A 10819-nucleotide genomic window follows, 5' to 3' on the forward strand; every position below is an offset into this window, starting at 1 on the left:
TGTGTCATTTTCACCATTTGGGCTTAATTAGACCAATAATTCTGATTTTAATTAATTTGAATTAATTGAGCTTAATTATTCCTATTTTTATTTTTTCAGGGAAATTTTGGAATCGCACTGTGAGACTCTTGGAAGGACACCAATTAAGTGAAGACTCTCCACAAAGACACTTTAGGATTAGTCAAACTTTAATTTAGTAGATTAGTTCTTTTAAGACCAATTTTTGTAACTTTAGGCCAATTAATTTGGTAGAATGCACAAAAGTCCAATTGTAGAGTTGGTGACATGGCTTTAGGGTTTGGGTGGACCCTACCCTAGTTTTTTTTGACACCACATCCTCAGACTAGGAGAGCTACAGCCGCCACTTTGCATGGTCTTCTCTCTCTCGGCAATTTTCATTTCTTTTGGGGTGGAACATATGCTTTGCTGGGGAATACTTAGTTGCTCACGGTTTTGGGCTTGAAAACGTTTTTTCTCTGGAGAATTGATGAACTCACAGTTTAACTTTCAAGATTGAATGAAGAAAAGATTGTTTATTTTTGTTTTCTCTGATCATTGCACATACACTGGAACGTTCTCAGTGCTAAAGAAAGCTGACTTGCTTAGGTTTCTTTGAGTTGCAACGTTTGTTTTTAAAAGTGGATGCTGAATGTGGTTTTCAATTTCTCTTGGTTAAATGAAAAGAACACCTTTCCTTTTCTATTCATTTTCTTGTGCATGGAGCTGAATCACCTTATCTTGTGTCTCTCTCGGCATTAACGGTAGTGATTCTCCTTTGGTTAAACATAGCATAGTTCCTCTTCTTCCATGTGCTTGCAGCTAATGTTGATTGATGGAAGCACTTCCGTGATTCTGTTTTAGAAAGGCTGGAATGTTGTCTTTAATATTGTGGTAATGTTGTTCACGGGCTTTTCGGAGAAGGGAATGCTGATTCGGTGATTTTGGAAAGGAAATCTGATTCCTGTAGCTTTAGGTTGTAGTCTTGCGGTGATGGAGCTGAAGAGAGGAATCCTAGTTGATGGCTTTGGCTTTTGGAACTTTGAAGTCCGAGGGTGCATTGCATTGATGAGGAAAGAGTTTTATTTAATTGTAGAGGTGTCACAATTTCATCATTTTTCCACTTGAAATGTTATTTAATTTATTTGGCTTTTAAGGAAATTGTTGGAAGTGGTGATTGAGTGTGAGAATAGTTCGGTAATCACATGGAGGAAGTGTATTTCAATTTCATTTCATTTAATAGATGTGTTGTCCCATCAAAGTAGGTAGGTTAGTAGTACTTAGATAATTTTTATTTGGTAAGAAAGAGATTAGAATGAAGACACGTGATTGAGCTTGGTGATGGAAGCTTTTGGATAACCTCATTCTCCTTGCCTTGGGATTAGTATGCTGCACACAGAGGTGGCCAGATTTTGGCATCAAAGACTGCAGCCACATTTTGAAAGTGATCTTGGTTTGGATGGTAAAAGTAAGTCACGGCAATGAGTGGTATTTCAAGGGCATTGCAATTTCAAGTCCCCTTTGGTAAATATCACTTGGTCACGTGAGTGATAGGAAAAATAATGTTGTTATTTCTTTTGTTTAATTTAGTTTAAATAATAGGTTGGATTGTTTTACATTTCTTTAATTTAGTTTTGCATTTAAATTAATTTAATTGAGTTAGATAGTTGTGTGGTTATGGTGTTAGTGGCTAGAATTTTATTTTGTTTTGTTTGAATGTGGTCTAAGGCTTTTAAGAGTGTTAGATTAATTACCATGATAGTTAAATTAGTTTGGTTGCCTCTATGTCTTTATTGAGTCCTTTAATTTTTGCAAAACCCTTTTCAACCCCCCCCCCCCTTTTTTCGTGTTAGACTTGACTCTGAACCGCAGTTGGTCCTTGAGAGACGACTTAGGGGTCATTCCCTAGCTATACTGCATTTCTCATATGCAATCAAATTTGTATGGGGTGCGACACCCAACATCTACCCTTAACCCAATCCCTTGGTGAAAAGAGCCTATTATTAATTATCGGCTTGCTATCCCTAGCCTCCCCTGGTAACCAATAATGCAATGCGATCGCAAGCAAATACAATTGACCGTCCTATCCCTATCCCTAGGCGATATTAGCATAATCAAGGAATTTCTCACCAATTCATGACATTACCGTACGTCCCCATATCGATAAAGACAAACATCTTTTACTGAATGAGTTAAACAATAAAAGCTTTGAGCACAGATGAGAACCCAACAATTGATAAATAAGTATATGACAAGCATACGAAATAAATAAGAATTTGAATATATGAGAGTTTCAAAAGATTACATTGTTCCCCAACAACAAAGGGTTTAGTTCACCATAATCATGGTGAAACTAGATGAAAATAATGAATGAATGGAAAAGCAAACCCTAGATTTGATAAAGAGGAGCCTAAGCATCCAAGAAGTCTTCTCCAAGGAGTGTAAGGTAGGTCTGCACGTCTCTCTCTGCCAAAGAATGCCTATCTGTCAACACTCAATTTCGTCCGGGTGACACAAAATATATTTTTTGTTTTTACTTTATTATTTTGTTTCTTTTTATATTATCTAACTTTTATTTTTATTTATTTTATTTATCTTTATTTNTTTTCATTTTTATATTAGTTTTTTATTTTAATTCCAATTTTATTCTATTTTTATTTTTGTTATTTAGAGTTATTTCGTTCTATTTTACGTTAGCTTCTTTTGTTGTTTTTTTATCTCTTTTTACTTTAATTTTTATGTTAAACGTTGACAAAACAAAAACAAAAATAGAGAAAATAAAAAAAGAAAGAAAAAAAAGAAAAGAAGAAAAACAAAACAAAAAAACGCATTGGTGAACTAGCCCTTTTGGGAATGGCAGACTTTGTGCTTCTCCTTTGCAGTCTATGCAAGCACAAGTTCAGCTCTCTTTCCTGCAGACACTCTTTCCTGCAGAGTATCACAGTTCACTACAAAATATCACAACCCACAACATTGCTTAGCATAGGAACTATTCCTCCTGCAACGAAGTGATCACGGTTTACAAATAAAAAGTCTTTACATAGTAGCTGCAATCAGATGCTAAGTAACTGCAATCAGTTCCCAAAAGGGAAATGAAATTTGAACTACTTGGCCAGCTGATATAATGAAGACATGAAACATGAAAAAAGACAAACAAGAAATCCCAAGGGAGAAGGGATACTCACTGATCATACAGAAGGCAGAGGGGGATTCGGAAGCACCATTATCATTCACTCACACACTACGCTACTCCTCAGACCCATGACCACCCGAACTGCATTTTTTTTCCCTTTAACTCCCAATTCTTTACCTGATTCATCATCACAGCAAGAGCAGACTATCACGGAGAAACACAAAAAAGGACCATCAGAGCAAGGATCATGATCCTCCTCCAGCATCTCACGAACACAGCTTCAACCAGGGAGATTCACCACCAACGTCGAACCATCATAGCTTAAGGGAGAGCTCTTGACTCTTGGACCTCCAGCATCAGCGTCCGTCATCCTGTCATAGCAAGAACTAAAGGAAGCCACTAGCAGGGGTTCCTAGAGTTTAACAATAGATAACAACACTCCAAGAGGTAACACCTTCCTCACTTGAATCATCATGTAATATGGCTGCATTGTATGTTGCTTTATGCTTGATTGCTGCCCTGTTTGAGTATGTATTGTTGTGTGAATATTTTCTTTTCGCCATTTCCTCTATAACCTGAAAGCTCTAGCCACATTCTTGCCTTGTATTGGTAATCTTTACCCTCACCCAGCACCATCATCATCATCCCATATCCACTCTCTGATTTCTCTCCGACAAATGGCCTACACACATGGTTATACCACTAACAGACCCAGTTCCATCTTTCCTGCTAGACCATGATTAGCTCCCGGCATTAACAAAACAAATCGGAAACGACCAAACCAACAAAAGAAAAAAAAACCTCTCGCACACAACCCTGTTACCATCGTCAACCATCACTTACACCGTGAAGAATCTTATGGCCGTTTCCCCACAACAGAAGAGCCTGACCCTAAATTCATCATCTTCCTGTTTCAAATTTCCCAAAGAAAAACCCAGCAAATCATAAGCCAACTTCCCCAAGAAATCGATTAATCAAATGCTATGTTCTTCGGTTCAATTAATCAACCCTGGCACCAAAGGGTGATACGGTGAAAGCGAGTCCAAAAGGTAACTTGACCGCTTGGTCTTCTTCGGCAATGGCAAGTTTTGTTAGTGGGCATCTCTGTAATGGCGGCTCCGATGGCGGTAGCGAGAGCATCTAGAATCGCTNCGAACGAGAGCAGCTCCTACCGGTTTTCGACAACGGCAGTGGCGCCAGTCTCACTACTGGCAACGGTTTCGTTCGAATAAGAAGAAAGTTGGTTCGTGCGACGCTTTCGATAAAGGTCGCACTCGTCGGCGAGGAGGAGACGACGAGACTTCAACGGCGACGTCCTGGCTTTTGGCTTGCGGTGGCGCGGTCTTGGCTCACGGCCTGTGGTTGTCGACGGCGTTGCGCACGTTGGTGCGGTGGAGGCAAACCCTTTCGCATTCTCGTTCAGGGGAGGAGTTGAGAGTGTCGCTCAGAGTGAAATGGTAGAATGAGATGCAGGAAGCTGAACCCCTAAGGAATTCTAGGTTAGAAAGCAGAAAAGAAGTCATGGGCCAGTGTGGGCCAAACTAAAAAAGAAACACTTTTCTTCAACACACCCTTCTTCCGTCCGCACCCCCTTTTTCCATCCGCAGCCCCCTTCATTTTTTGCTTGGGTCATTGGGCCAAGTTAAAAAAACAAACAAAAACTCTTTTCCTGCCTTTAGTAACTTCAACACTTCCTTTCTCACAACTTCTTTCATAACTGGATTTAATCTTCTTTGTGGTTGAGCCATTGGTCGATAATCACTCTCCATAAAAATCTTATGCATACAATATGTAGGGCTTATTCCCTTAAGATCTGTAATTGACCAGCCTATAGCACCTTTATTTACCTTTAAGACTTCCACCAACTTTTCTTCTTCATTTGGAGATAATAACTTACTAATAATGACTAGCTTCTCTCTATCAGCTTCCAAAAACACATACTTCAAATGTGGTGGTAGTTCCTTCAGTTCAAGCTTATTTTCCTTTATTTTCTTAGAATCAATTCGTTCAAAATTGGCCTCTTCTGTTGGGATTTCTTTCGTTTCTTCCAATTCACGAACACACTCTTCAATCATTTTCTCTTCTTCTTCATGCAAATCTTCATTCTCATTAACGAGCGACCTCTCCAGTGCAGATACATTTCGCATTCTCTTATCTTGCAACATACAAAGTTCTTCCACAATGTCTATTTGAAAACATGACTTTTTGTCTCTAGGATATGACATTGCTTGGAAGACATCAAAATTCACCTCTTCATCCTGTACTCTGACCTTCAGCTTACCATTCTCCACATCAATTAAAATTCTGGCTGTCTTCATGAAAGGTCTTCCAAGAATCAAAGGTGCATCTCCATTTTCCTCCATCTCCATGACAACAAAATCCACCGGGAATAAAAATTTATCTACTTTAACTATCACATCTTCAGCTACTCCATATGGGTATTTAAGAGATCTATCTGCTAATTGAAGAGTCATCCTTGTTGGCTTCAGTTCCAATCCTCTAATCTTTCTAAACATAGAAAGAGAAATTAGATTAATGCTTTCTCCCAAATCAATCAGAGCTTTTCCCACTTCTAACTCTCCAATAGTACATGGAATAGTAAAACTTCCTGGATGTTGCAGTTTAGGAGGTAATTTCCTTTGTATGATTGCACTACAGTTTCCTTATACTTCAATAGTTTCCTTCTCAAGATAGTTCCTCTTTTTCATAAGCAATTCTTTTAAAAATTTAGCATATGAAGGCATTTGTTGAAGTGCCTCAAAAAATGGTATGGTTATTTCCAACTTCCTAAAAATCTCCATGAAGCGCTCAAACTGCTTTTCCTTCTCCTTTCTTGAGTCTGTTTTTGGTTAAGGCAAAGGTTTAACATACTCTTGTTCTTTCAATTTTTCAACTTCTTCTCTCCTTTCATCACCCTCACCATTTTTCATATTTATGATCCTCTCTCCATCTTCCTCTTTCTCATTTTTTTCTTCAACACTCTCTTTTTCTACCTCTCTTTTTTCGACTCTTCTCTCCTCCAATACTCTCCCACTTCTAGTAATCATTTCACATGCTTCCTTTTCCTCCCTTTTATCAACATAGAACACGCTACTCTTCACAACGTTCTGAAACATCTCTTCTGAATCAATGCTTCTTTGTATTGGCATGAATTAAGGTTGTTCTGAATTTCTTGGAACTTTTATCATCTCCTGTGGTATGCTAGGTAATTTCTGAATAATTATCTCCAGTTGCTGAGTAATTATCTTGTTTTGTTCCATCATGGAACTCTAATCTTCTGATTCTGAAATTTTCTGCACAACATCAGCATTCTCACTCTGTATTTCTTCATTATCTACCATACTTTCAATTAACTCATAAGCCTCATCCTCGGTTTTCATTTTGATATCCCCTCCGGCTGCAGCATTTAATATCATCTTTGATTGCATCTGTAGTCCTCCAAGGAATGCAAGAACTATGGATGTCTTATCAAATCCATGGACCGGGGTCTTTCTTAATAAGCGTTTAAACCTATCTCATGCTTGCTCGAAAGTCTCTATCATTCCTTGCTTGAATGATGAAATTTCCAGTCTTCCCTGTGTAATTTTTGATTGTGGAAAATATTTCTTGACAAATGTTCTAGCCACAGTCTCCCATGTAGTGAACATTTCTTTAGGGAAAGAATTGAGCCATGTCTTAGCATTTCCTCCTAATGAGAATGGGAACAAGCTAAGCCTCACCATTTCATCTGATACACATGCCATCTTCACTGTGTTGCATATTTTACTGAATGCTGTCAAATGGTCATAGGGATTCTCATTTGACAGGACATGAAACTGTTTGCTCTGCACCAGGTGTATAAGTGCTAGATTCATCACCATATTGGTCGTTTGATCTGTAGGCATAACTATGCTGCTAAAATGGAAAGGGCCAACCATATTTGATTGGTCTGCAAGAGTACGTCTTGGAGGAGTTCTTTCAGCCATCTCCTCTGTTCTTTTGTCTGGTGAAGGTGATAGTAATCTTTCAGGTGAAGGAAACAAATCCCTAGATGCGTGTCTGAATCTCCTTCTCCCCCTTGCTTCGCTTAAGCCTTTAAGAAGAGGTTGTGTATCTTTCTTGCTCCTAGTATGCCTGGGCTCCTGCTGCATGCACAAGAAACACAAACCCTAATAGCACTTTTTTTATATTTTCAAAATAAAAATAATAAAAAGATAAAAAGATATATACAATCAAGTCAAACTTAATCAATTTACACTACTAGATAAGTTAAACCACGAGTCCTCAGCAACGGTGCCAAAAACTTGTTAAGTCCCTGCAAGTGTACCAGATCGTTATCAAGTAATATAAACGGGTAAATCCGAGTATCGTTTTCCCAAAGGACTCTTAGGCCTTATCTTTCATGTAACCTAATTGTGTTAGAATTGAGAAAGGAATAAATTTGGGAATAATAGCCTGTATTTTGAGTGAGATAGATCTGATCCTGCAGCCAGGAATAACAGCTTCACTTGACAGCAACTGTGAGATTTGTGCTGCATCAACTTTTCACGCAGCTTCAATTGAGAGAGGCCAAAGTTTCACTTGCCTTAACCTTTCCTTTCTTATTGAATCACAAGTTGTAACAATTCATTTGTTGATGTTGATTTGTAAAGGGCCATTTCAAGCAAGTGAAGTGGAAGAGCTCATAAGTGTTCTTCCCTCATTTGCTAACTTGACTCAAAAGTCTCATAACCAAAAAAATTGGTAGACGGTGAGTGTGTCTTAGATCTAAAGTCTAAGCCTCACCTAGGAGACATCACCTTTACATTTCCATTGTCTTTAAGTTTCCTTCAATTTACCATTTGTTTTCAATTTTTTTCGTATAGGGATCTCTTCTAGAGTCTGAATTGAAAGTCCTATTTTCTTTGCTTTGTTTTTGAGTCTCTTTTTTGTGATCTTAAAAGTAATCTTGGAGTAACAACCACTAAGTAAGTAGCCTAGAACATTTTTGGCCAAGAAAAGCCTTGGTACTTAAGCAACCCTAGTGATTCACCTCCCTTACCTGGAACTTGTTCTTGGGTGAAATCTAAGTAAGTTGTAACACAAGCATACCTTTAGAATCACAAAATATCAAAACATCAATCTCCAAGAGTTAGTGGCTCTGAGGAACAAGTTACTCTCAAAGATATTTCAAAACAACTTAGAGAGCTAACTCAATGGAGAATTGACACTGAAAGAAAGATGGATTATGCTCAACAAGATAGGGAAAGGAAAATCACAATAATTCAAGATGAGTTAAAAGTCATGAGAGATGAGCAGGGAAGAATGAGGGGAAGTAGGAGTGGAGATTCCCACCATGAGGTAGAGAATTTTAGAATGGGAGACTATGATGGGGACTATATGAAGATGGGGATATAGCAGTCAAGAATCAAGTTAAGCTGGCTTTTTCCATAGGGAACTTCAAAGATGAAGTTTACTGTAATGTAGTTCCCATGGAAGCTTGCCATGTGTTATTGGGGAGACCATGGCAATTTGATCATAATACTATACACCATGGTCTAACCAATACCATCACAGTGCATAAAAAGGATAAGAAATTTGTGCTTCATCCTTTGACTCCTGCACAAGTAGCTCCGGATCAAGCACAAATGAAGTCCACAAGGGCCCAAGAAAAGGAACAAAAGAGGAAAAAAGGCACAAAACAAAAGAAAGAGAGTTGTGAGTCTAGTGATGCCTCCAAGGTTACTCAAGATGAAGTTCTTTTAAATAAAAAGACTTTAATCAATACACTTCAAGTTGAGTGATGGGTGTCGCCGCCCAATCAAATTTGATTGCAATTGAGAATATGCAGTATAGCTAGGGAATGACCCGTAGGTCGTCTCCCAAAGACCAATTTTGCGGTTCAAGAATCGAGTCTAACACGAAAGGGGGCTTTGAAAAGGTTTTTGCAAAAATTAAGAACTCAATATAAAGACAAAGATGCAAGCAAACTAATTTAAAGCTAGCATGACAATTAAGCTAACACTATTAAAAACCTTAAACAAAATTCAACAAAACAAAATAAAATTCTAAACACCAACACTATAGCAACACAACTACCTAATTCAATTAAATTAATTTAAATGCAAAACTAAATTAAGGAAATATAAAACAACTCAACCTACTATTTAAACTAAATTAAACAAAAGAAATAACAACATAATTTTTCCCATTACTCACGTGACAAGAGATTTTTACCAAAGGGAACTTGAATTTGTAATGCCCTTAAAATATCACACATTGCCGTGACCTTTTCTGGCTGAAACCGTGTGCAAAATCTCACTAAGTCAACATTTCTTTCTTGACTAATGAAAGGAAATAAATTGTTTTCCCCAATTCCAGCAACTTGCATACTTCTAGCCATAAATTCATGCTTCATCAATGTTGATGTGACCAATGCTTGTAAATAGAATTGATGAACCGTGGAGCCCCTTAATCTCCTTTCCAATTTCAAAGAAATTCTGGTGCAGGCCTAGCCAAATAAATTTATGTGACCCTTGCTTCATTTAGAAACACACATCAGCATAACCAAAATGTCAAATCATAGCATGATTAAGTTGAAATCCAACAGCAAAGGAATGCTCATCAACTAGCGAGCTTCATTCAATCTACCAACGTGTCATTGCCTCATTCAATGATGGAGGAAATCATGCTTTCAATGAAAATAAATGTCTCTACTAAAACTAGCTCCACCCATAAATGAAGTAGAATTAAATGAAAGTATGCTTAATCCAAGGGAACCGTGCCCCCTATTCTAGCTATAGACCACCTCTGCACCAGATCCCAACTCATTTGCTTCAACGTTTCCGAGCCCACCAGAGAGAAAAGTGTCTGCTTCCTCAATCATTAAGATCATGAAAGTGTTCTTCCAAAAACAAAATGTTGTTCCAAGTAAATGCTGTAGCAAGCTGCCAGTGAAGTGTGACACTCTTCTCGGTAAAAGCAAGCAGGAAGCTCTTGCTCAATCAATGAAAATTAAAAAGAAGGGAAGCAACAATTTAGCCGTGCACAAATTTTGAAGGAAAGTAAAGTGAACATTTTCATTCAACCATTGAAAAGAACGTGAGCTATTTCATCCAACTCCCAGCAACGTTACAGACCCCCAAAAGAAAAACAATACCGAGAATCTCAATGCCAAGTGACGGCTCACCTCCCTAGGTTCGAGAATGAGTCACTAAAAACTAGGGTGGGGTCCACCCAAAACCCTAGGAACATGTCACCACCTTTTTTTTTACTATTGGGCTTAGTCTAACCTAACAAAAATTAGCCCAAAATACAAAACTTAATTTAAAAAGCCTGATCTACTAAATTAAAAATTGACTAATCCTAAAGTGTCTTTGTGGAGAGTCTTCAATTAATTGATGCCCTTCCAAAAGTCTCACAGTGTGATTCCAAAATTTCCCTGAAAAATAAAAATAGGAATAATTAAGCTCAATTAATTCAAATTAATTAAAATCAGAATTATTGGTCTAATTAAGCCCAAATGGTGAAAATGACACAATAACTAAGAATTAAGCGCAAATCATCAACACAATTAGGCGTGAAAAACTAAGTTAATGGTATAAAATATCGACTCACATGCACATCTAGTGATTCTAAGACTTCCACTCTATCTCTTCCAATACAAAAACTTTTGAAGGAATTTGATGATCTATTTCCCAAAGAAATTCCAATTGGGCTTCCACCTATAAG

This window comes from Vigna radiata, unplaced genomic scaffold (assembly GCF_000741045.1).
Source record: "Vigna radiata var. radiata cultivar VC1973A unplaced genomic scaffold, Vradiata_ver6 scaffold_155, whole genome shotgun sequence".
NCBI lineage: Eukaryota > Viridiplantae > Streptophyta > Magnoliopsida > Fabales > Fabaceae > Vigna > Vigna radiata.